The sequence below is a fragment of the Pleurodeles waltl genome, chromosome 4_2, assembly GCF_031143425.1.
Source record: "Pleurodeles waltl isolate 20211129_DDA chromosome 4_2, aPleWal1.hap1.20221129, whole genome shotgun sequence".
Classification (NCBI taxonomy): domain Eukaryota; kingdom Metazoa; phylum Chordata; class Amphibia; order Caudata; family Salamandridae; genus Pleurodeles; species Pleurodeles waltl.
This window is the reverse complement of record NC_090443.1, coordinates 4,694,287-4,720,844: the sequence shown is the minus strand read 5'-3', so window position 1 is coordinate 4,720,844 and position 26,558 is coordinate 4,694,287.

The following is a 26,558-nucleotide window of genomic DNA, read 5'->3' as shown; positions in this document are numbered from 1 at the left end:
CAACGTGTCGGAGGAGGAACGCCTCCTCATTGAGTAAGAACTGGGAGGACTATGGTTTTAGATAAACGGCCGGAACCAGAAAGAGCCAAGAGAGGAGAAGAGTGGAAAAGCAGCTGCCAGCACTGCCGTGAATATTAGACAGACGTTGAGGCAGTCAACTGAGTATAATAAAACAAAATAAAAAATATGGGGAATCAAGGAAATCACAAGGGGCTTAGAAAACAGAAAAAGAAGAATGGAACTTTTTGTAAAAGTGGATGTGCATATTGGACACAAGCAAAATGTCATCATTCAGAGGGAAGAGCGGCAAGGCAACGTGTGAATGATACAATAACAGACCAATGGTTGATGAGGTCTGGTTGAAAGCCCATCTATGTATGCATCGTTATGTATACATTTTCTTGAAATACATTAGTCTAGCGAGACAGCTAAAGCGCCCTAAAGGCCTGACATAATGGGGGAAAAGAGAAAACTAAATATTTTGACCATCGTTTGCTATTGCGGACAACTTTACAGAGAAGAACTTCTAAAATGGTATTAGATTGTAAAGGTGAAAATGTCATTCTTACCTTTGCCCTAGGATCTGAACTTAGTAGCAGAGAAAGAGTCTCCTGAAAAGCAACAGGACAAATGCACATAATTATTTCAGTAGGTGACCACTGTAGCAACATGGATATATTTCAGCATGTTCTGTGGCCCCTTTTTAAAATGAGAACTATCTAGTGTACATAACAAGCATGACCCGAAGTTGCAGATTCTCCTAATCAGTCTTGCAATATTGTGTTATCATTTTATTAAAAACAAGGAGGCAATTATTATGCAGTTCCTTTTCTTACAGCTTTTTAACAAACTACATTTACCATACTACATTTCACTTGCAAAAAGGAAATTAAAAAATACAACCAATGATGAGTAAAGTATACAAAGATCGTCAACTGTTGGTTTTGCCTCTTTTTTGGATGCCAAGAATCAAACACCATGTGTGAGCCTTATGACAAAAAACATAAGGAGAAAAGTCCCAAAACAAAACTAAATAAATAAGATCAGCCCATGTCTGCTCAGGTTCCAATTGAGAAGTCCACGCATAATCCACATAGTAATATCCAAAGTCTATGTCCAACTCTCATTGCTCAGTTTGATTCTTGACAGTGGGTTCATTTCGGGAAAGTAAAAAAGAAAGAAAAAGGTAAATCAAGGTCTAAATATATAAAAAATTATCGAATAAGCCAATGCCAGAGACTGGATAAATAAATTGAGATTTATTAGTCACAATCATAAAACTGATTAAATAATTTGAGACTTTAGAAACACAGTCACATTGAAATGGTTGAAACATCCAAGCAAGAAGGGGGCATAGAAAAATGCTGGATCACTGAATGTGTAGTTCGCGCACAGGAACTGAACCCGTAACCATATTGTTGTTGACGTGTCTAAAAGACATTTAGAAGAAAAGCAACCTAAATACTTGGTTATGGGTCTTTAGGTTATGGGCTCAGCTTCCGTATGCAAACTACACTTCCAGGAGTGCAGTGTTTTTTTATGCCCCCTTCTCACTTAAATGGCTAGATCATTTAGGGGTCCCCTTGAGATGTGTCCTTTTCTGGCTGGCAGCACTTGTAGGCTTTTTCCTCTTTGGCCATGCAGCTTCCTGTGATATGCAGTGTTTTGCTAGGGGCTTCATTCCCCCATCTCTATGCTGATTTGCTCTTGTGGTGAATGTACGAAGCTGGCTATCTATGCAGCGTTCCAAATGAAGGGGTGCACTCTGCAGATAGTACAGGTGTAGGAGGCTGTCCTGGTTTGTAGTGGGTACCTATGGTACTTACACCTTATACCAGGTCCAGTTATCCCTTATTAGTGAAATGTAGGCAGTGTCTAGAAGCCAGGTTCTCTAGAGGTAGCTGTAGCTGAGCAGCCAAGGCTTTTCTAGGAGACATGCAAAGCTCATGCAATAACACTGTAGTCACACAGTACTCACAAACATGAAACAAAATACTCAAAAATAAAGGTACTTTATTCTGGTGACACAAATGCCAAAATTACCATAGAGCCTATACTAAATTAGGAGGTAAGTAATACACATATTATATACACTAGTATGTAGGAATAGGGATAAAAACGGTTAGAAAACAGTGCAATTAGTGAAAATCACAAAGGTTAGAAATGGGCCAGGGGAAACACAACCCCTATACTAAGAAAGTGGAATGCCAATGTTGGTTTCCCACCTAGGCAAGTGTAATGTGCAGAGGGGCATTGGGAGTACTAGAAAACACCAAAGGTAAGGACTAGAACCTACCCCAGAGCCCAGGAAAGCAGGCGTAAAACACAGTAACTTTCCTAGAACATACAGAAACACCAGAACAACCAGAAGAGACTGCAAGACACCAACAGTGGATTCCTGGACCTCAAGACCTGTGGAAGAAGGGACCAAGTCCAAGAAGCACAGAAGAGTCCAGGGAGAACAGGAGCTCCGGCTAACCCGGATAAAGGTGCAAAAGAAGAACCACAGGTGAAGAAGAACAGTCAGTACTGCACCCAAGAAGACAGATTTGGGTTCCTGGTTGGTGCAAGTGATGTCCCACGCCTGATGGAGGATTGCAGTATGGTTTGCATCGCTGGAGATCACCAACAAGCCTGGGCACATACAAAGCTCGCTGTTAGCGGAAAATGGCAGTGCCCTGGACCAGGAAGGACCAGGTGGACTCTACCCAGGAAGGGAAGACAGAGGGGGCTCTCAGCAGCTCAGAGAGACCACAGAAGACCAGGCATCGTGCATAGGAGTCACACAGTATGGGGAGAAAGGAGGTGCAAAAGGAGGCCCACCGAGCACTACGACAAAATCTCCCACACCGCAGGAGAGCCACTGAGGTAGATGTGCGTTGCAGGATAGAGTGCTGGGGGCCAGAGCTGCACGGTGTCCAAAGAACTTCATGGAAGGATGCCAACAAGCCTTGGCAACTGTAAAACACGCAGTGCATGGGGGTACTGTCTTGCGTGGGGAGGGAAGCTCTTACCTCCACCAAAGTTGGGCAGTTGGACGTCAGGACCGTTGGGATCACTTCAGTCCACCACCTGTGATGCAGGGTCCATGCAGCTCAGCAGGAGAGGGCATCCATGCAGCTGGTCATCGTTGCAGTAGGTGCCTGCTGAAGCTTGGAGTGACTCCTTCACCACAAGTGAGATTCCTTCGGTCTTATGGTGCAGGCTGAAGACAGGCTGTCCTCTGAGGATGCACGACCATGAAACAGTTGCAGTTGCTGGGAGGAGCTGAAGATACAATGTTTCAGAAGTCGTCTTTGCTTCTTAGTTGCAGTTTGTAGAGTTCCTGGAGGGCCAGATGCAGTTTCTTCGGTGAGAAGGTTAAGTGGAGGTTGCAGAGGATTCCTGCTGGAGTCTAGCAATCCAAATCTAAACAACCACCCAAAGGAGAGACCCTAAATAGCCCTGAAAGGGGGATTGGTCAGCTAAACAGGTAAGCACCTATCAGGGGAGGGCTCTGACATCACCTGCTGGCATAAGCCACTCAGATGCTCCCAGAGTTCCCTGCCAACTTGGAATCAAGATGGCAAAACACAGGGACCCTCTGGAGGAGCTCTAAGCACCACCCATGGGGTGGTGATGGACAGGGGAATGGTCACTCCCCTTTGCTTTGTTCAGTTTCGCACAAGAGCAGGGACTGGGGGTTCCTGAAACATTGTAGAGTGGATTATGCAAGGAGGGCACCAAACGTGCCCTTCAGAGCATTTCCAGTGGCTTGGGGAGGATAACCCTCCCAAGCCTGTAACACCTATTTCCAAAGGGAGAGGGTGTAACACCCCTCTCCCTAAGGAAGTCATTTGTTCTGTCTTCCTGGGCTTGAACTTTTGAAGCACCAGGAGGGCAGAAACCTGTCTGAGAAGTGTCAGCAGCTGGGGCTGCCTGGAAAACCTCCGAAGGCTGGAATTGCGATACAGGGGGTCCTCTAAGGAGCCACCAGAGTTCATGGATTCATACAACCAGTGCTTGCAAAAGCCTTGGAGTATGATTCCAACATGTTTGATACCAAACATGTCTATGTTCGGAGTTACCATTACGTAGCTGGACATAGGTAGTGACCTATGTCCAGTACACGCGTAAATGGCATCCCCGCAATCACAAAGTCTGGGAAATGGTCCTGGAGGTCATGGGGGCACCTCTGCTGGTGCAGGGATGCCCTCACACACAGAAACCCTATACCCTGCCCTCAGGGCTCTAGGGCCTGCTATAGGGGTGACGTATAAGTGACCTGGTGGAGTGTAAATGGCAGTGAAAGGGTGCATGCACCTTTTCATGCAGGCTGCAATGGCAGTAATGCAGAAGACTTTGCATGGGCTCCCTACGGGGGCAAAAGATATGCTGAAGCCCATAGGGATCCCCTGGAATTCCAATGCCCTGGGTACCCAAGTACCATATACTAGGGACTTGTAAGGGGGCACCAGTATGCCAATTTTGGGTGAAATACTGGGTTACCAGTATGCAACAACCACATTTAGAGGAGAGAAATCGTAATCACTGGGGTTCTGGTTAGCAGGATCCCAGTGAACACAGTCAAGCACACTGACATCAGGCAGCAAATGGGGGTAACCATGGCAAAAAGAGGATACTTTCCTACAACAGGTGACCCTTGTTGGTTCACAGGGGTAAAAGTAATAATCCCAAAAGCTTTTGTGTTAGTATGGGCAAGCAGTTAGGCTTGTCAAGTGGTAATGCTAAGCATTTGTAGAACACAAAGAGTCAATACATGAGAAACACACACTAGAGAAGGAACTCAAGACCAATGTATATGAAAAATAGCTACTTTGTTTGTATTATGTTTCAACACCAGAATACTTTCAAGAAGATAAGTACTGTTGAAACGCTTTTACCTAAATGCACGTTTACGCGTTAAATGTTCCAAAGTACTTTTGTTGCAAAGGGGTCCTTGTAGACAGTCCTCAGGGATACCCTGTGGATAGTAGGGTGATAGGGGTGCACAATCAAAAGCAAGACCAGTGATACAGTTTTACCTGCCCTTGGGGCATCCAGGTGCAATGGTGCTAGTCGAGCTGGGTGTCTTATGCACCACACAGTTGGTGACTCAGGGGACCACCTAGAAAGAGACTGCAAGGGGGGACTTGGGGCTCCCAATGGTGGTCTCAGTCAGACGAGGTCCTGAGAGGAAGAGGTCACCGTCGGTTGTCATGGACCTGGGCCGGGGAGCTCGGTACAGCAGATCTTTGTTGTTGGTGCTCCTGCATCAAGGCACCCACTGTTCTTGGGTGGACCTGCAACATGAGGGAAAAAACAATGCAGCTGGACTCCTCTGGATGATGTCCTTAGCAATGTTGACATCCCTCGATGGGTGGTCTTCATATGCAACATTGGAATCCGGATTGAGCTTCAACAAGCCTTGGTTACTGCCGGGGGTCCAGTGCCCCAGGTATTGGTTCAAGACAGCTCCAGTTGGTCCTGGTGTCTTCTCACTTGGTGGAGGGACGAGACTGGCCTCTTGGAGCATGGTGACCTCCTCCTGTATGGCTGCTGTGTCGGTGGACCCATTGGTCAGCAGATCAGTGGACCCGACTTTGTGAGTGGTGCCTGCAGGAAGTAGAAAGTGGCTCCTCCACTCCAAGGGAGATGATGACGGGCTGGCAAAGTGCTGGAAAACCTCTGAGGCTTTTGGAGTCCCCACAGCTGCAGGATGAGTCAGGATGAAACAATTGTCGAGACAGAAGCAGGCAAGCAGTGTTTCACGTCAAAAAGTCTAGCAGTAGTCCATAGTTCTCGCTCCTTCGGCTCTTCTCTGTCCTCTTATTCTTGGGTCAGATGTGGGGAGTGGGCATAACCCTGCCCCAGTATTCCTAGTTCCACAAAAATCAAGATGGTGAGAACCTTTCTTCAAGTGTCCACTTTGTGTAGCCCATCATAGGGGTGCAACTAATTTTCCTACCTCTCATGGTGCTAAGTGTTCCTCAGGGCAGAGGGTGGCCACTCCCAGATCTAGGGAGCTAGGGTTGCATACCAAAGGTGGCAGCATCTTTGAAGTACTTGACCTTGGTATGCAGATTCACTAGCCATCCTGCTGGAGTAGATTATAACACATTCCTCTGGAGCAGGCATTATTTCTGGCCTCTGAGAGCATGAGCTATCATCTCCAGGGGGTCAGAGACATGTCTGTGGTGCAAGCTGGCCGTAACCGGTCAGCCAGCGCACTAAGAGACTAGAAGGTTTGAGGGGGCAACTCTAAGGTGCCCTCAAGGTGCACGCCCTAGTAAATCAAAGACTGGCATCAGCCTGGATCTATTAAGACAAGGTGTTTGATACCAAACCCCATATGTTTCAATTAAGCTATTATGTAGCTAGGGAACTCATAATATCGAGTGTCCAGTACATACCTTAAGATGGCCTCCTTGTTCACTTGCAATGTCTAGTAGTCGTACTAGACATCACAAGGGCATATCTGCTCATGCAGATATGTTCTCACATCAAATATGATGCACCCTCTCTTAGGGCTTTAAGGCCTAAGGGAGGAGTGACTTACATATATTTAGATGCAGTGAGTGGGACATGGCACACAATGGGTGTGCCATATTAGGTTTTCGCCTGGCTTGCACCAGGACACGCAGACTGCAATGGCAGCTGTGTGTAACTTGTTTTAGGGGGGTCCCTGCGGGTGATACAATACATGCTGCCGCCCCTAGGGACTCTCTCCAGTACCCAGGCCCTAGGTACCAGGGATACCATTTACTAGGGACTTACACAGGTACAGGAGTGTGGCCCATTGTACACATTTTATCTTATTTTAAGGAAAGAGCACTAGCACTGGGGACCTGGTTGGCAGGGACCTGGTGCACCTCAGTTAAAAAACCTCAGTACCAGTGAGAAAAAGTGGGGTTGACCATATCAAAAAGAGGCACTTTCCTTCACCGAAACATTACATTTGTGATGACTTGTTAGTTTCTTCAGTTGTGCTAAATAAAACTTCTTGGGGCATATTTCAGAATGGTGGTGCTGCATACGGAGCAGCGCCACTTTTTCTTGCTCCCTTTAGCGCCCCCACCGACTCCACCATGTGTGCGCTGTATTTAAAATACCGCACACCATGGTGCAGGGTAGGGGGCAATAGCGTAATTGTTTAACGCTATTGATGTTCTCTGCAGGAGTAGTGCCAAAATGTAGGCACTACTTCTGCAGAGTCCACAGTGTCCCATAGTATTAAATGGCATGCCCCCCTTTAAAGCCTGCTCTGAGTAGGTGTTGAAAGTGCCGAACAAAATGATGCAAGGAAATTTGTAAGATTTCCCTGTGCCATTTTGTCAGCCCCTGTAACGGGGGAAAGGCTCCTTTTGCATACATTATGCCTGGCGCAGGCATAATGAAGCGCAAAGAGTTACAAAGTGGCACAATGCATGCAAGTGTTTGGCCTTCTAACACCACATTAGCGTAAAAAAATAACCCTAATGTGGCCTTAGAATGGTGCTAGGGGCTCTTAAATATGCCCCCTTGTGTTTCATGTGGGCCATATGTGTGAATTCCTTTGCCTACATTTTCAGGTTTCATCAGTGCCCTTGGCTGGGACGTCCCTCTCTATATTTCTTTCTGTGTACTTTAGCAGAAGTCTCTACGTTGCTTTTCCTCTAAATACCTTTTGACACTGTCCTGATGATAGCCTTGGTCAAGTAAACCATAGGGGAATAAAATTTCAACGTAATTCTTTAATATGGACTAAGAAAGTTGGTTAAATACCTATCCCTCAGACTTAAAAATCTTTAGCTGATCGAGAAATCTTTCTCAAGTACTGTTAGTTTAAAGCAGCCTTTTTTGTTTTCATAGTGGTCTTAATGATTGTACTGCACCAGAGTTTCAGACATGTTTCACTGCATTTTCACACTTTTTGCACTGCGCCTTTGCAATTCATTGTGACTGTTTTTCAAAAGTCTCAATATACATATCCAATGTTATGATTATAACTTAAAAATCTCAATGTATTTACTCATTCTCTTTTTTTGGGCATTGGCTTATTTAATCATTTGTATTTAGATCTTGGCTTACCTTTTTCTTTCCGTTATTCTTTCTCCGAGTGAATCTACTGCTTGATATGCTTTTATTACCCTGGTCCGGATTCTTGATTCATTGTGCCCTAAGGTAACTATAACTCACAGCCTTACCATGCACTGCTAATTACCCCACATATTACATCAGTCATGACATCTTCTATAACATCATTGATAATATCACTGCAACATTTGCAATAAAAAAATTGATGAGAAAATCGTGCATGGCTGGGACACAAGTTATTGTTACCTTAGGGCATGAGTTATAGTTACTTGAGTAACTTGAGTAAGTATAACTATACCTGATGAATTTCTATGGGTTCTTGTGTCTAAAATCGGAACCCATCTATAATGTCCCTATAACCTATGTTTTTTGGTGAATTTCTAAGGTATTTTTTCAACTCTATTTCCCAGCTATAACCTCCATGTAACCTCTGTTTTTGTTAGTGAGTTTACCATGCATTAATCCAACCGCCGCCACGCATGTCCTTTGGTTGTGTTTTGTACAGTTGTTGGCCGCAGGGACGGCGGCCAGCCAACGCATGTGGCCACCCCACTGCATGAGGCCAACCCCAGCATGAGGCCAACCCCACACTGCGCACTGCTTTTGGTGGTTGTGAGTGGGTGTGGTACTGGCTGTGTGAGTTGGTTTATGGGTGTGTGCTTGGGTCTTTGAGTGGTTGTGTAGGTGTGTAACTGGGTGTGTGAGTGGGTGTATGAGTGTTTGTGTGTGTCTGTGAGTGGGTGTGCAAGCGGTTTTGTGGGTCTGTGAGTGGGTGTATGAGTCACTGAATGCGTGTGTGTGAGTGATTGTGTGGGTGTGTGAGAGACTTTGGGGGTCATTCGGACCCTGGCGGTCGGTGGCCGCCAGGGCCACCGACCACGGGAGCACCGCCAACAGGCTGGCGGTGCTCCCGAGGGCATTCTGACCGCGGCGGTTCAGCCGCGGTCAGAAAGGGTAAACCGGCGGTCTCCCGCCGGTTTACCACTGCCCGTTGGAATCATCCAAGGTGGCGCAGCTTGCTGCGCCGCCGAGGGGATTCTGACACCCCCTACCGCCATCCTGTTCCTGGCGGTTCGCCCGCCAGGAACAGGATGGTGGTAGGGGGTGTCGCGGGGCCCCTGGGGGCCCCTGGGGGCCCCTGCAGTGCCCATGCCACTGGCATGGGCACTGCAGGGGCCCCCGTAAGAGGGCCCCTACAAGTATTTCACTGTCTGCTTGGCAGACAGTGAAATACGCGACGGGTGCAACAGCACCCGTCGCACCTTCCCACTCCGCCGGCTCGATTACGAGCCGGCATCCTCGTGGGAAGGGAGTTTTTCCCTGGGCTGGCGGGCGGTCTTTTGGCGACCGCCCGCCAGCCCAGGGAAAAACTTAGAATACCCTCCGCGGTCTTTCGACCGCGGAGCGGTATTTCGGAGGGAGGAACTCTGGCGGGCGGCCTCCGCCGCCCGTCAGGGTCAGAATGACCCCCTTTGTGTGTCTGTGACAAGATGTGGTAGTAGTCTTGTGGGTTTCTGAGTGGGCGTGTGAGTGTGTGAATAGGTATGTTGGAGGGTCTGTGTATTTTTTTTTTATTGGGGCCTGGATCCACAGATCTGTTGCTCATTGACACTGGGGACGTGATTTGTGCAGCAGAGGATCCTTAGATCCTCGTACACGCAAACAAAATGTTTCCGGGTAATTTCTTGCCCATGAGGGGTCCCTCAGAGAGCCCTCTATCACTCCCAGGGGGTCAAGGTACCTCTACTCTGATCCCTTCTATAAATTGTAACTTTTATTTTTAGCCCCACAGGGACTAAGGGCCAGATGTAGCAAAGCGTTTGCGACTCGCAAACGGCGAAAAACCCGAGTCGCAAAAGCCTCACCGGAATGCAGAAATGCATTTTGCGAGTCGGATCCGACTCGCAAAATGCATTTCCGACCCGCAAATAGGAAGGGGTGTTCCCTTCCTATTTGCGACTCGCAATGCTATGCAATTCCATTTGCGACTGCGAAAGCGGACGCAAATGGAATCGCAGTTACCAGAAAACAAAAGGTTTCGGTTTTTTTTTCTAAGTGCAGCTCGTTTTCCTTTAAGGAAAACGGGCTACACTTTGATAAAAAAAAACTGCTTTATTTAAAAGCAGTCACGGACATGGTGATCTGCTGTCTCCAGCAGGCCACCATCCCCACGAGTGCCCAGACTCGCTATGGGGTCGCAAATTGCGACCCACCTCATTAATATTAATGAAGTGGGTCTTTGCGACCCCATAGCGAGTCGCAGAAGGTGTCTGAGACACCTTTCTGCATTTGGTTTTGCGAGTTGCAATTTGCGAGTCGCTTTGACTCGCAAATTGCAAGTCGTAAAACTATACTTACCTACATCTGGCCCTAAGTCCCTATTTATAAAGTGGTGGCATAAACTTTTCTTAAGGCATTGCTGGTGGAGCGGGGACCCACCGTTATCTTATGAAATACAGAAATAGTTTTTCTTTGTTAACTCCAAAACTACTGAATGGATTTACAACAAATTACAAAAATCACTCACTCTGGACCAAGATCTAGCTTTCTGCTGTGTTTGGTGTAATTCCGTGCCCCGATTTGGACTGTAGTCCTGTTTAAAATCCCTATGGGAAATGTCACGGGGAAAACGTGTTTTGGGACTCCCCTTTTTCTCAGCCTCTACTTGACGAATCACCCCACAACTTTCCAGACAGAAGCTAAACTGACTGGCACACTAGTTTTGAAAATTTTGGACGATTCGTCAAACGGTGTCAAAGTTATTAGCAAAATAAAAAACATTTTTCCTATGGAAACTAGATCCTAACTATAACTATCTACTGGTGACCGCCAGTATGTAATATATAATAGATAGATAGATAGATAGATAGATAGATAGATAGATAGATAGATAGATAGATAGATAGATAGAAATGGGATAGTAATTGCCTTCTTGCGCTTAAGAAAATCAGGGTTCTCCGCTAGGAGAATCTGCAATGTTACTACACAACTGAGGCTTATGTTATGCATGTTCAAAGCCTATTTACTGCATAGTTGCTGCATTTGTACTAGTTTGCAATAGAAAGTTTTACATTTTGAAATTCTACACCAGTCTGCTGTCCTGAGGAGTTCCTCCAGAAAGGCACCTGCCCAAGATGTTTCTGAATCCATTGCTCTGCTAGCTGAATGTACACCAAACTGATCTGTATTTACCACCAATGACATATTATATTTAACTCACCTAGTTAGGGTGGATGAGGGTACCGGAGTGACAGGCTTAGGCACATCTATTAATAATTGATGGTTTTATGTCCATAGGCCCTTAGTTACCTCTATGTACCTACTAAGTCATCTTACAATGCGCAGATTTGGATATGAAGGGAAACTTGAAAAATGTATATAGGTAGAATAGCAGTTCGTCAGCCTTACTATATTAAAATGGACACCATCTGGGAAAAAAACAATTTTTAAAATGTCTAAAGTCCTGATGTCCGATACTCTCCTAAGAGACAGCAAGTATAGCAATAACTCCAGTTTAGTGGACAAGAGCTTGAAGGATAAACCATCATTGTCTATCCATGACTTAAGCAGATTCAATACTTCATTAACAATATGATACATGTGAATGCCAGTGATCGTGTTAGAATGGTTTTCTTTTAATAGACATCTAGTTCCAGGATTGCCATCCATGGGTGCATCAGTGCAAAACCAGTAGCTTGATCTTTTACAATCGAGATCCCCTAGCTTTGTCAATACTTGTTGTTTTAATGTACTTATTTTAAATTGTGATTCTACACAGTAAACTAGACTCAGAAAGACAGACAGGCACTTTAACAAGGGCACTGTGGTCATATGGGAAAATGTAGTCAAGACCAGGTGTACAGAAGTAAAAACTTTCAAGTCTAGCAATTATAGCACACCAGAATTTGTGGAATGGGGTAACCCTATACCTTAAATCATGGGTACTCACAAACAGTTTCCCAGAGGGCACAAAATATGATCTTTGGTGTGCCCGAGGGCTGCACAGATGTCAGCAGGTTGGGAGTGGGGCTTTGCGGGCTGGGGTTAAGGTGGACATTGGGAAAGCGAATCATGTACATAGTGTGGTCAGTGAGTCATGGAGGTACTTTGAGGATTTCAGCCCATATAGCCCTCTAAATGAATCCCCTACTCTCTAGACCTGTCATAGATTTGACAATATTGTGTTATGCAGTATCTGAATTGATATCCCTTTACCAGTCTTCTCTATTTGCTATCACTGCCTTGACAGAGTCAAGGGTAAAAGAAAGAGGTCACTTCATTAATGAATTGGAATGAAACAGAATTTCACAATGTAAAACCAAAAAACTCATGATCAATCCTAGCTTCCTCACTTGAGCAAACTATGTGATCCTAGGCAATTGTTTTATTTCATTTTGCCTCCCTTATCTTAGTTTCAGATGTAAGAGCATATTGAAATATCTGTGCTCGGGATATGCACTGTACAAAACCTTCTGTTGTGTTTGATCCATGTATAATAAGAACCCAAGCCACCCAGAGGGTCAGACGGGACAACTGACTTGCCTCTTACTTCACTACTGGGATTGTTGTGAGAGTGGGAGGAGGCACTGAAGTTTCTATGTTCATTTTTAAAAACTAGCACTTTTAAAAAATACTATGTTATGTACTAAGGTGATACACCTCTGCGTATTAATGAATAAACTTCTTGAATTGTAAAAATAATTTGTCATTTTTATACATATTTGTTGTAAAATGTCTTCAAAATGAATGTGTTCCGAAAGTTAAGTGGTGCAGGATACCTTTTCTTTGCTTCTTTTGTTTTTCTTCAGTTATCTTGTAAATAAACACTTGCATATGTATTTACACCTTTCTGAAGGTTAGTACTCTCTTACGTAAATAGCAGCACACTGCTGCTGCTCACCAGAGGGCAGCATGTGGAGGTCAATAGGGCCACAAGTGGCCTGCAGGCCGTACTTTGAGCATCACTGCCTTAATGGATCTGCCAGAAACTCTTGTGGCCACTTCAAAGGTGCAAAAGATATATACAAAGATCACTTTGGATGTAATGGCTCTTCCTCAGAGATACTTTTTGTGTAGTACCCCTAGGAGCTGTTGGTGGTCTAAGAGTTCCACAGTGAGTGCATGTAAGTGCGCACTTCTCCCCTAGACACTGGTGGGGACAGATTTATGAGGAAGTCACGCAGCTCAGTGTACCAAGTCACCTTGCTGTGCTGTGTGACATTGAAAGGACAGGAATGCACTGTATTTAAAAGTATATAGCAAATTCCTGCCTTTTCCCGGTGCTGGTGCCATTTTAGCTGCCTTTCGCTAATGCAGGCACCCTTGCGACATAGTGCAAGGGCGCCTGCATTGTAAGGAGAACTGTCTTTACGGAGGAAGGGGCACCTTCTTGCACAAAAACATTTCCGTGAGGCATTTCCCTCTTTCTATGTGTGGTACAGAATGAATGAAACAATGAGGAGAAATAAAGATATTTCTCCTCATTACGCCTCACCTGGGGAGTGGTAGTATTTTGGCACATTACAATGTCTTCCACTTTTGGTATATCTGGATGTTTCAAAATCGATTGGATTTGCATGAGGACACCCATGCAACACCCATGGAATGCCTCGTTGGGCAGAGTAACGCAACGAGGGGGAGAATGAGTTGCATGTCATTGACGTAGGAGAGGACATTGATGTAAGGGCGAATGATGTTGGCAAGAGGGATCATGTGTGCGATGAAGAGGGTCAGGCTCAATGAGAATCCTTGCTGAACCCTGTAGTTGAGGTCACAGGCATCCTAGGTGTACAGTGCCAGGCTGACTAGGTCCATCCAGTCAGGAATAGGAGTTCCATCAGAGTGCATGTCCTTGTATTCCAATGTCATGTAAGGTAATCATAACTTGCGCCCTCGCCATGCACTGCTAATTACCCTACATATTAGATCATATGCTTTTTAAAAAAATGTTTACTTGATCCATGGATCCACCACGTCTCATGGTGAATTTGTTTTTAAAAGTGCTTTTTACTTTGGGGGGGTCCATCTGGGACCCCAGCACCAGAGCTAAGAGATCAGGGTGTCCCTACCCTGGCCCCTTTTCTTATGTTTTATATTTTTTTCTTGGACTTGACAGAAGCCAAGTCCCAAGATTGTTGCCAAAACTTCCTAGTTTGAAGTCTTGGCAGCCAATCAGAGCTCTGCACAAGCTTGTTATTATTCCTCAATCTTTTGCGCCTCTGGATATCTATATTTCTTTTTCTTTCAATATCTCAAAAACTACTGCACAGATTTACACTAAACACAAAAAGGCTTCTTTATGGACCGAAAGCTACCTTTCTGCCAAATTTGGTGTAATTCAGTCCAGCAGTTTGGGTCGTGTTAGAAACACTGTGGGAATTATAATGGGAAACACATTCCCCCCCCCTTTTTCTTGACCCCTGCATGACGGAACAACCCGAAACTTCCCTTGCACAACAAGATTCTTGTGAACACTTTTTTTTGGAAACTCTTGTGAAGAGTCGTCAAACAAAGCCAAAGACATGGGCAAATGAAAAAATGCTTTTTCTATGGAAATATGGTCCTACATATGGCGATCTCCTGTAGGTTATTTATATATATACATATAGATACATAGAGGCTCTATGCAGCCCTGACAAGCACCACGCATTGGAGGTTATGAAAATGCTTTTTAGTGCGTGCCCACACATTGCTGCATTAAAGTGCAGTGCATTTTTAGCTCCTGTGAGCGTTCCTCAAGGCACTTTAACTTCAGCCTCGCTAATTTTTTTATGCACCATATAATTCCTATATAGTGTATTCTACAAACAGAGGTGCCTCTAGATTTCTGGTTTCGTTCAGGTTATAGGTGGGTGTGCATAGCGGGGCACGATTGAGAGCTCTAGAGTTGAGGCTGAAGTCAGTGAAAGTTTCTCACAGCGCCTGTCAGCCAAAATTGTTTGTACTACAAGCTAGTCCAATATGGACATAGCCTCTCTATAGAGCGCGCAGTCATACCAATGAGCCAATTGCAAGTATCATTTTATCTGAAGGAGCATGTGGCCACCCCACTGCATGAGGCCAACCCCAGCATGAGGCCAACCCCACACTGCGCACTGCTTTTGGTGGTTGTGAGTGGATGTGGTACTGGCTGTGTGAGTTGGTTTATGGGTGTGTGCTTGGGTATTTGAGTGGTTGTGTAGGTGTGTAACTGGGTGTGTGAGTGGGTGTATGAGTGTTTGTGTGTGTCTGTGAGTGGATGTGCAAGCGGTTTTGTGGGTCTGTGAGTGGGTGTATGAGTCACTGAATGGGTGTGTGTGAGTGATTGTGTGGGTGTGTGAGAGACTGTGTGTCTGTGACAAGATGTGGTAGTAGTCTTTTGGGTTTCTGAGTGGGCGTGTGAGTGTGTGAATAGGTATGTTGGAGGGTCTGTGTATTTTTTTTTTATTGGGGCCTGGATCCACAGATCTGTTGCTCATTGACACTGGGGACGTGATTTGTGCAGCAGAGGATCCTTAGATCCTCGCACACGCAAACAAAATGTTTCCGGGTAATTTCGTGCCCATGAGGGGTCCCTCAGAGAGCCCTCTATCACTCCCAGGGGGTCAAGGTACCTCTACTCTGATCCCTTCTATAAATTGTAACTTTTATTTTTAGCCCCACAGGGACTAAGGGCCAGATGTAGCAAAGCGTTTGCGACTCGCAAACGGCGAAAAACGCGAGTCGCAAAAGCCTCACCGGAATGCAGAAATGCATTTTGCGAGTCGGATCCGACTCGCAAAATGCATTTCCGACTCGCAAATAGGAAGGGGTGTTCCCTTCCTATTTGCGACTCGCAATGCTATGCAATTCCATTTGCGACCGCGAAAGCGGACGCAAATGGAATCGCAGTTACCATCCACTTGAAGTAACCCAGCCGCAAACGGGAAGGGGTCCCCATGGGACCCCTTCCCCTTTATGACTGGACATAAAAATATTTTTTCAGAGCAGGCAGTGGTCCAAGGGACCACTACCTGCCCTGAAAAAATCCAAAACAAAAGGTTTCGTTTTTTTTTTCTAAGTGCAGCTCGTTTTCCTTTAAGGAAAACGGGCTACACTTTGAAAAAAAAAAACTGCTTTATTTAAAAGCAGTCACGGACATGGTGATCTGCTGTCTCCAGCAGGCCACCATCCCCACGAGTGCCCAGACTTGCTATGGGGTCTCAAATTGCGACCTACCTCATTAATAATAATGAAGTGGGTCTTTGCGAGCCCATAGCGAGTCGCAGAAGGTGTCTGAGACACCTTTCTGCATTTGGTTTTGCGAGTTGCAATTTGCGAGTCGCTTTGACTCGCAAATTGCAAGTCGCAAAACTATACTTACCTACATCTGGCCCTAAGTCCCTATTTACAAAGTGATGGCTTAAACTTTTCCTTAAGGCATTGCTGGTGGAGCGGGGACCCACCGTTATCTTATGAAATACAGAAATAGTTTTTCTTTGTTAACTCCAAAACTACTGAATGGATTTACAACAAATTACAAAAATCACTCACTCTGGACCAAGATCTAGCTTTCTGCTGTGTTTGGTGTAATTCCGTTCCCCCGATTTGGACTGTAGTCCTGTTTAAAATCCCTATGGGAAATGTCACGGGGAAAACGTGTTTTGGGACTTCCCTTTTTCTCAGCCTCTACTTGACGAATCACCCCACAACTTTCCAGACAGAAGCTAAACTGACTGGCACACTAGTTTTGAAAATTTTGGACGATTTGTCAAACAGTGCCAAAGTTATTAGCAAAATAAAAAACACTTTTCCTATGGAAACTAGATCCTAACTATAACTATCTACTGGTGACTGCCAGTATGTAATATATAAAGATAGATAGATAGATAGATAGATAGATAGATAGATAGATAGATAGATAGATAGATAGATAGATAGATAGATAGATAGATAGAAGTGGGATAGTAATTGCCTTCTTGCGCTTAAGAAAATCAGGGTTCTCCGCTAGGAGAATCTGCAATGTTACTACACAACTGAGGCTTATGTTATGCATGTTCAAAGCCTATTTACTGCAGTAGTTGCTGCATTTGTACTAGTTTGCAATAGAAAGTTTTAAATTTTGAAATTCTACACCAGTCTTCTGTCCTGAGGAGTTCCTCCAGAAAGGCACCTGCCCAAGATGTTTCTGAATCCATTGCTCTGCTAGCTGAATGTACACCAAACTGATCTGTATTTACCACCAATGACATATTATATTTAACTCACCTAGTTAGGGTGGATGAGGGCATCGGAGTGACAGGCTTAGGCACATCTATTAATAATTGATGGTTTTATGTCCATAGGCCCTTAGTTACCTCTGTGTACCTACTAAGTCATCTTACCATGCGCAGATTTGGATATGAAGGGAAACTTGGAAAATGGATAGGTAGAATAGCAGTTCGTCAGCCTTACTATATTAAAATGGACACCATCTGGGAAAAAAACAATTTTTAAAATGTCTAAAGTCCTGATGTCCGATACTCTCCTAAGAGACAGCAAGTATAGCAATAACTCCAGTTTAGTGGACAAGAGCTTGAAGGATAAACCATCATTGTCTATCCATGACTTAAGCAGATTCAATACTTTATTAACATTATGATACATGTGAATGCCAGTGATCGTTTTAGAATGTTTTTCTTTTATTAGACATCTAGTTCCAGGATTGCCATCCATGGGTGCATCAGTGCAAAACCAGTAGCTTGATCTTTTACAATCGAGATCCCCTAGCTTTGTCAATACTTGTTGTTTTAATGTACTTATTTTTAATTGTGATACTACACAGTACACTAGACTCAGAAAGACAGACAGGCACTTTAACAAGGGCACTGTGGTCATATGGGAAAATGTAGTCAAGACCAGGTGTACAGAAGTAAAAACTTTCAAGTCTAGCAATTATAGCACACCAGAATTTGTGGAATGGGGTAACCCTATACCTTAAATCATGGGTACTCACAAACAGTTTCCCAGAGGGCACAAAATATGATCTTTGGTGTGCCCGAGGGCTGCACAGATGTCAGCAGTTGGGAGTGGGGCTTTGCGGGCTTGGGTTAAGGTGGACATTGGGAAAGCGAATCATGTACATAGTGTGGTCAGTGAGTCATGGAGGTACTTTGAGGATTTCAGCCCATATAGCCCTCTAAATGAATCCCCTACTCTCTAGACCTGTCATAGATTAGACAATATTGTGTTATGCAGTATCTGAATTGATATCCCTTTACCTTTGAATGTGTTCCGAAAGTTAAGTGGTGCAGGATACCTTTTCTTTGCTTCTTTTGTTTTTCTTCAGTTATCTTGTAAATAAACACTTGCATATGTATTTACCACCTTTCTGAAGGTTAGTACTCTCTTACGTAAATAGCAGCACACTGCTGCTGCTCACCATAGGGCAGCATGTGGAGGTCAATAGGGCCACAAGTGGCCTGCAGGCCGTACTTTGAGCATCACTGCCTTAATGGATCTGCCAGAAACTCTTGTGGCCACTTCAAAGGTGCAAAAGATATATACAAAGATCACTTTGGATGTAATGGTTCTTCCTCAGAGATACTTTTTGTGTAGTACCCCTAGAAGCTGTTGGTGGTCTAAGAGTTCCACAGTGAGTGCATGTAAGTGCGCACTTCTCCCCTAGACACTGGTGGGGACAGATTTATGAGGAAGTCACGCAGCTCAGTGTACCAAGTCACCTTGCTGTGCTGTGTGACATTGAAAGGACAGGAATGCACTGTATTTAAAAGTATATAGCAAATTCCTGCCTTTTCCCGGTGCTGGTGCCATTTTAGCTGCCTTTCGCTAATGCAGGCGCCCTTGCGACATAGTGCATGGGTGCCTGCATTGTAAGGAGAACTGTCTTTACGGAGGAAGGGGCACCTTCTTGCACAAAAACATTTCCGTGAGGCATTTCCCTCTTCCTATGTGTGGTGCAGAATGAAACAATGAGGAGAAATAAAGATATTTCTCCTCATTACGCCTCACCTGGGGAGTGGTAGTATTTTGGCACATTCCAAAGTCTTCCACTTTTGGTATATCTGGATGTGTCAAAATCGATTGGATTTGCATGAGGACACCCATGCAACACCCATGGAATGCCTCGTTGGGCAGAGTAACGCAACGAGGGGGAGATTGAGTTGCATGTCATTGACGTAGGAGAGGACATTGATGTAAGGGCGAATGATGTTGGCAAGAGGGATCATGTGTGCGATGAAGAGGGTCAGGCTCAATGAGAATCCTTGCTGAACCCTGTAGTTGAGGTCACAGGCATCCTAGGTGTACAGTGCCAGGCTGACTGGCTCCCTCCAGTCAGGAAGAGGAGTTCCATTAGAGTGCATGTCCTTGTATTCCAATGTCATGTAAGGTAATCATAACTTGCGCCCTCGCCATGCACTGCTAATTACCCTACATATTAGATCATATGCTTTTAAAAAAAATGTTTACTTGATCCATGGATCCACCACGTCTCATGGTGAATTTTTTTTAAAAGTGCTTTTTACTTTGGGGGGTCCATCTGGGACCCCAGCACCAGAGCTAAGAGATCAGGGTGTCCCTACCCTGGCCCCTTTTCTTATTTTTTATATTTTTTTCTTGGACTTGACAGAAGGCAAGTCCCAAGATGGCTGCCAAAACTTCCTAGTTTGAAGTCTTGGCAGCCAATCAGAGCTCTGCACAAGCTTGTTATTATTCCTCAATCTTTTGCGCCTCTGGATATCTATATTTCTTTTTCTTTTAATATCTCAAAAACTACTGCACAGATTTACACTAAACACAAAAAGGCTTCTTTATGGACCGAAAGCTACCTTTCTGCCAAATTTGGTGTAATTCAGTCCAGCAGTTTGGGTCGTGTTAGAAACACTGTGGGAATTATAATGGGAAACACATCCCCCCCCCCTTCCCTTTTTCTTGACCCCTGCATGACGGAACAACCCGAAACTTCCCTTGCACAACAAGATTCTTGTGAACACTTTTTTTTTTAAACTCTTGTGAAGAGTCGTCAAACAAAGCCAAAGACATGGGCAAATGAAAAAATGCTTTTTCTATGGAAATATGGTCCTACATATGGCGATCTCCTGTAGGTTATTTATATATATACATATAGATACATAGAGGCTCTATGCAGCCCTGACAAGCATCACGCATTGGAGGTTATGAAAATGCTTTTTAGTGCGTGCCCACACATTGCTGCATTAAAGTGCAGTGCATTTTTAGCTCCTGTGAGCGTTCCTCAAGGCACTTTAACTTCAGCCTCGCTAATTTTTTTATGCACCATATAATTCCTATATAGTGTATTCTACAAACAGAGGTGCCTCTAGATTTCTGGTTTAGTTCAGGTTATAGGTGGGTGTGCATAGCGGGGCACGATTGAGAGCTCTAAAGTTGAGGCTGAAGTCAGTGAAAGTTTCTCACAGTGCCTGTCAGCCAAAATTGTTTGTACTACAAGCTAGTCCAATATGGACATAGCCTCTCTATAGAGTGCGCAGTCACACCAATGAGCCAATTGCAAGTATCATTTTATCTGAAGGAGTGTGAAGGTGGTACACAGTTGTTGAAACACTGACAGCACCAAACTAAGGAAAAGAAAATACTGTTGTTTACAGATAAAGGCAGAGAAAGTGTGTTTGTGTGTGTGTGTGTGTGTGTGTGAGCATGGCGAAAAGGGCGACACAAGTACATGCAGAAAGGCAGAGTGAAAAGAAAGTGGAAGGTGATTACGTGGGACATATGCAGATGGAGCATATCAGACAGATGCAGCCCTGCAAAGTGTCATACATCTCACAAGAGAATAATGCATTTCCAGTCATTTCCCCGCATTACTGTAATGCCTGAGGTTGTCATCACAAGTCCTGAAGTACAGGAAAACCTTCTTGTTCCATTATCACTTTCCTAGGTAAGCTCCTAGTAGTGTTTATCTAAGCCTACAAGGTGGCGCTGGTGTACAACGGGAGGTATAGGATTTGCGGTATATTACAATACTTATATGGTTCCTTCGTCTTTATCACTTGATTTTGCTTGCAAGAGAGTGTCACTCATTGTTGTTGAAATGTCACTCAGAATTACACTGAAATTATGAAAATATCACACATAGCAATTTGAAACCTTGGCAGCTATGAAGATGTGAGGTGCCTGATGCCATAAGTGGTTCACAGAGGGAGATACTAGAGAGGATGATGATGTGAAGAGGACAACTTGTCATGGGCTACTCGTCGTTTATGTCTTTGACCCACTGGAACTGCAGAGAGGCCTTGATTTTTGTAGGTTCTGCCTTGACCCAGTTAGGAGGAGTGGCCCTTTCTGGTAGCCTTGGTGCTGCCGATGGAGGAATGCCAAAAGCAGTCCGTGCCCTCCAGAATGAGTCCCGGGGGAAAAATCCCAAAAGGGAAAAAAACTCTAAGCAGGAACTCCCTGGAACAAAAAAGAAGTAAAAAGGGAAGTCTTCCAGCAGGCAAAACAATACTGAAAGAAGCTGGAACAGGTGAGGGAAAATATAACTGGCGAAAAAAAGTAGCAGGAGCGAAGATCACCACCAAAGGAAGTGTTGCAGAGCAAGGAGAACAATAATCACCCACCTTATATACCTAAGAACAGGAAATGGCCAACAGGAAGTAGAAAGTCACCATACTGGATTGGGAAAGAAACATAGAAATATATAGATAAAAGACACCATGTTGAAAAAGGTTCCTGAAACATGCAGGGAAAAAGAAGGCATGCTGGGAAGAAGAAAAAAGAACATGGCAACTGAAGAAGCACATAAATACAGGAGGAAAGGAAGAAAAAGAAAAGAAGGAAAAGAAAAAAGGATAGGCTCACCAAGTAAATGAGGGGTGTGCGGGAAGGTGCCCAAGGAAATATTGAGGGCGTGCCGCGTCCAAATCTCACCGAGGCCTCATGCCCAATTTGGGGCCTCCAACGAGAAAATAGAGTACAGCAGGGACGCGGCACGCCCGGCTGCCATGGATTACGGCTGCACGCAGAGCCGAATTCTCGGCTCGCGCCGCGGTCCTCCGCCGCGCAACACAACTAGATTGTTTGTTGGACTCTTAGGACCGCTACTCTTTCTGCAGGCCTAGTAATGTTCAATTCACAGTGTAATTTCTCAGAATTTAAACATTGTCATTTCTAAATATTTACAACATAATTATTACTCATTGACCTAATACTGCTATCAAGCACTTGCAAAGCCAAGTGGTCTAGCTGGTGTTAAGTATGTGTTCGTTGTGTGGTAGGTCTGAATGTGGTGATAAAATTCACAGGCAGGAACTCCAGTAATGGCCATTGGTTTGGTTTACTCGTGAGAACATACCTTGAAGTGTCAGTTGTTTGATAGTAGAATGTCACTCATACACCTACTGGAACCGTAGGAATGTCACACATAAGCAGTCTAAAAATTTGGCAGCTATGCCTTGTGCAAATAGTCTGACTGTCATTTACACTCTGCTTCCTTCCATGACAGCATACTGCAAGGGGTGACGGTTCAATCTACACTAATCATTTTTTCTCCTGCCCTGTGAATAATGGCTTTTTATGATCACATGTGCGCATCCATCTGAATGAAAGTAATTTGTTGCAAAGTTGTTAAATAAATTCCCTGATTCGGCATGCCATAAAGGACAACAGCAAACCCAAGGAATCAAAAAAGACCAACAAGGAAAAGTCCTTTCCAACTTGTTGAAAAGTTGAGACAAATCAGACAAGGGCATAAAAAACTAATATGGTTGGGGAAAAGGGAACACGATCATATCTGGGCAAAATTCCTTTATGACGGTAAGAATAAAAATTCAAGAGAATTTTAGAGAAGTGTAAACAACCTGGAAAGAGGCTCTCATTCTTCCAACAACGCAATCATCAGTGAGCCAGTCTGGATATAGTAATGTAATGTAATTCGAGATTTATAAAGCGCGTTCCTACTCAGAGAGCATCGAAGCGCTGGGAAGAAAGCACATAGTAAAAAATGGACAGAGGATAAGAAAAATAACAGAAATAATGAAGATAGAAAAACATCCAATAGAAGAAACTGAAACAAACTAAATCAAAGACCCTGATCTTGATGTACCAAAAAATTAACGAGGAAAGAGCCAAGTTTTCACCATTTTCCTAAATTTCATATAACCTGATTCTTGCCTAATATTCTGTGGGAGAGAGTTCCATCCTCTGGCTGCAGCTACTGTAAAAGCTTTGTCTCCCCATTTGGCTTTATGTGTGTGAGGGACCTGAATCAAGTGAGCTTGGGAAGACCTCAAGCTTCTTTTAGGTACATGCAGGAGGAGTCTGGAAGTCAGGTACTGTGGTCCTATTCCATGAACTGCCTTAAAAGTAAGACAGAGCGACTTAAACTGGATACGCTGCGCCACTGGTAACCAATGTAATTTCCTAAGACTAACTGATATACGTCGTGGGAGATTAAGAACCGCTCTGACCCACCACTACCGCACTACTCATTACACCTTTACACCGGAAGAAGTTTTAAAACTCGATGAAGACAACCTAACCCTTTTGGACCAGTCCGAGCAGGAAACTGTAAATCTGGACATAAAAAATCTTTCAGCCCAGGCAATTAGAGAAGTCGATCTCAAGTAGCAAATCTGAGGGCACCCGGGGCAAAAGGGAGTGCTGCATGCCCTATTGAAACTGCATCGAGTAAATTGGGTGGTGCAACTAATCCCACTGTTTAAATACAGCCTGGCAGGCGGTATGATACCTGATTCAAGGCGAGGTGCGATTATCTACCCAATATCTACCCAAAATTCAAAGGTGGGAGTAAACGTGATCCTGCTAATTATCGTGTCGTCGCTCTATTAGATAATGAGACAAAGTAAGATGTAGGGCTCTTACTGCAAGATCTGAATGAGTGGCCGGAGGCGCGACAGAGAGTACCATGCAACTGACAGGTTTTCGCACTGGCTGGGAGCACTGTTCAACCTGAGAGCGCTAAGTATGACGATAAACTGAGTATTAAAAAGCAAAACCACCCTGCATGTCTGATTTGTGGACTTGGAGGCTGCTTTTGATCGAGTCGACAGGTCAAGACTCTGACTTAAGCTAGTAGGCTGGGGAATTACTTGAAATCTATTGAAGGCAATCTAATTGCTATTTACCAAAATAAGGATATGGATAAAATTAGGGGGCGGACAAAGGTCTTGGGTAATGTTCACACGACTGAAGGCCTTAAACAGGGTTGTGTGCTTGCAATTGCCTTATTCAATATTTTCGAGGCATAGCTTGCAGACTTGGACATGATCAGCGCTCTCGCTCCTAAATAAGGGGGACAAATATAACCAGCATGCTTTATGCTGATGACGTAGTCCTATTGAGTAGAACTAAAGTTGGCATGCAAAGACCTCTACAGAAATTAATAATCTGATTACCCAGCCTCAAACAAGCTTGAAATTAACTTTAATAATATAAAAGTGCTTACGTTCAGTAAAAGGCCGATCACAACAGGACCATGGTAATAAATACATACTAAGGGCTGATGTAGAGTTCGGCAGATGGGGTTACTGTCCTGTCCGCCGTGTTATGATCCCATGATATCCTATGGGAATTGTAATACGCCCGACGGGATATCCGTCACGTTTTGTGACGGAGTAACCCATCCATCCGCCAAACTCTAAACCATGCCCTAAGTCAGGAGCAAGAGTATAAATACTTGGGGGTTGTTAGTGACACCAAAGGTTCCTACCATGGTCATAAGGCCCAAATGAAAACTAAAGCTGAGGCCTTCCAACCAGCATTTGTTTCACTTTACAAGAGATGGTAGGGGGGCAATCCTGCAGCCAATATTGAAAGTCATCAGTGTAAAGCTTCTCCCTACAATCTCATGTGGTTGGAAAGCTCTTTGTGGTTGTGAATCAGTTGCTAGAAGTCCTCAATTTAAACAACTAGGCAGCTCTTTGGTAGATGACGTAACGCATCTCCAGCACTAATTAGACTGGAATGCGGCCTAGTGAAGGAAACGTTTGCAAGACACTGTGCATTTGCCAAACTCTTGCAACTTAAGAGCTGCCAGGGAGCGCTAGGTTGACTAACTGTTCTGGTTAGAGTTGTCCACTGGCACAAGAAAGTACACTTTCAGAGATTATCTACAGAGTTGTACAAGGAATCTACAAGTTAACGATCCATGGGTGCAGCCAATTTAATTTCAAGTCTTCCGAGAAATTCACTAATAAGAAGCAGTGATTAGTTGAAGATAAGATTGCCTCTGCAAAGCGCTCTCACGCATGGTTCATTATAGATTCATAATAAGTTTCAATGCATAGACATATCTGGGTACTAGTCATTTCACTTACATGAAAATGAGATTTCTGTTTCAACGTTTTGGAGGCCTTCTGACCCTGGACATTTGTCCAAAATGGCTAGTTAAGGGAAATAATAACGTCTGCAGATGGTGCCATCAAGCCCAAGAAACCATTGAGCACATCATCTGCAGATCCCAGCACTTCTTTACGGTCGAGGACATCTACTATGTCAACCCTTCAATAGCCTGAGAGAGCGAGTTTGTCGGCAAGTGGTCATTGCATGCTACAACTGGGAAAACATAAGAATTAATGCATACATTTAAAAAAATATATATTTTAGCTGAGAAACACTATACCAAAAATGCTGACTATGGACACTGCCTCTTAATGCTATTTTTGTTCTTATCAATTTTGTATATTTTAAGATCGATTTTATAATGATATTTATGCAGTGGTTTCTATTATCTGCGCATCAATAAATCTGATTATTTGATTTGTATGACAACCAATTTAGGCAGCACTAGAAGTCAGGAGTGATATGATCTTTGTCCCATTAGTGGTATACAAGTTGCAATGCAACAGGGAAAGTCGTAGTACTCCATGTCAGTATTAAAAAACAAGTTACCTACTTTTGCTAACTCTTGTCTGGTAGAGACTCTACCTAGGGACAGATTCCTTACCTTAGAATATTTCCCAGGCATCAGACTTGATGTAGAAACTTTTGGTGAGCAGTACCCCTGTGCAAATGGCAGGTAGGGTTGTTTAGCTTCACGTGGTGTCGTCGGCGTTGCTTGTGCCAGAAGTGATCTGCGCGGTGCCTAAATAGGAGCCACCCTAGCACGCTGACAACTTTTTCTTCCACAACATTTCACATCAGAAGCCTGGAGCTGGGAGGAATCTATGGGGGTCATTCTGACCCTGGCGGCCGGTGACCGCCATGGTCACCGACCACGGGAGCACCGCCAACAGGCTGGCGGTGCTCCCGAGGGCATTCTGACCGCGGCGGTTCAGCCGCGGCCAGAAAGGGTAAACCGGCGGTCTCCCGCCGGTTTACCACTGCCCTTGTGAATCCTCCATGGCTGCGGAGCGCGCTCCGCAGCCATGGGGATTCTGACACCCCCTACCGCCATCCTGTTCCTGGCGGGTCTCCCGCCAGGAACAGGATGGCGGTAGGGGGTGCCGCGGGGCTCCTGGGGGCCCCTGCAGTGCCCATGCCCATGGCATGGGCACTGCAGGGGCCCCCGTAAGAGGGCCCCGCAAAGTATTTCAGTGTCTGCAAAGCAG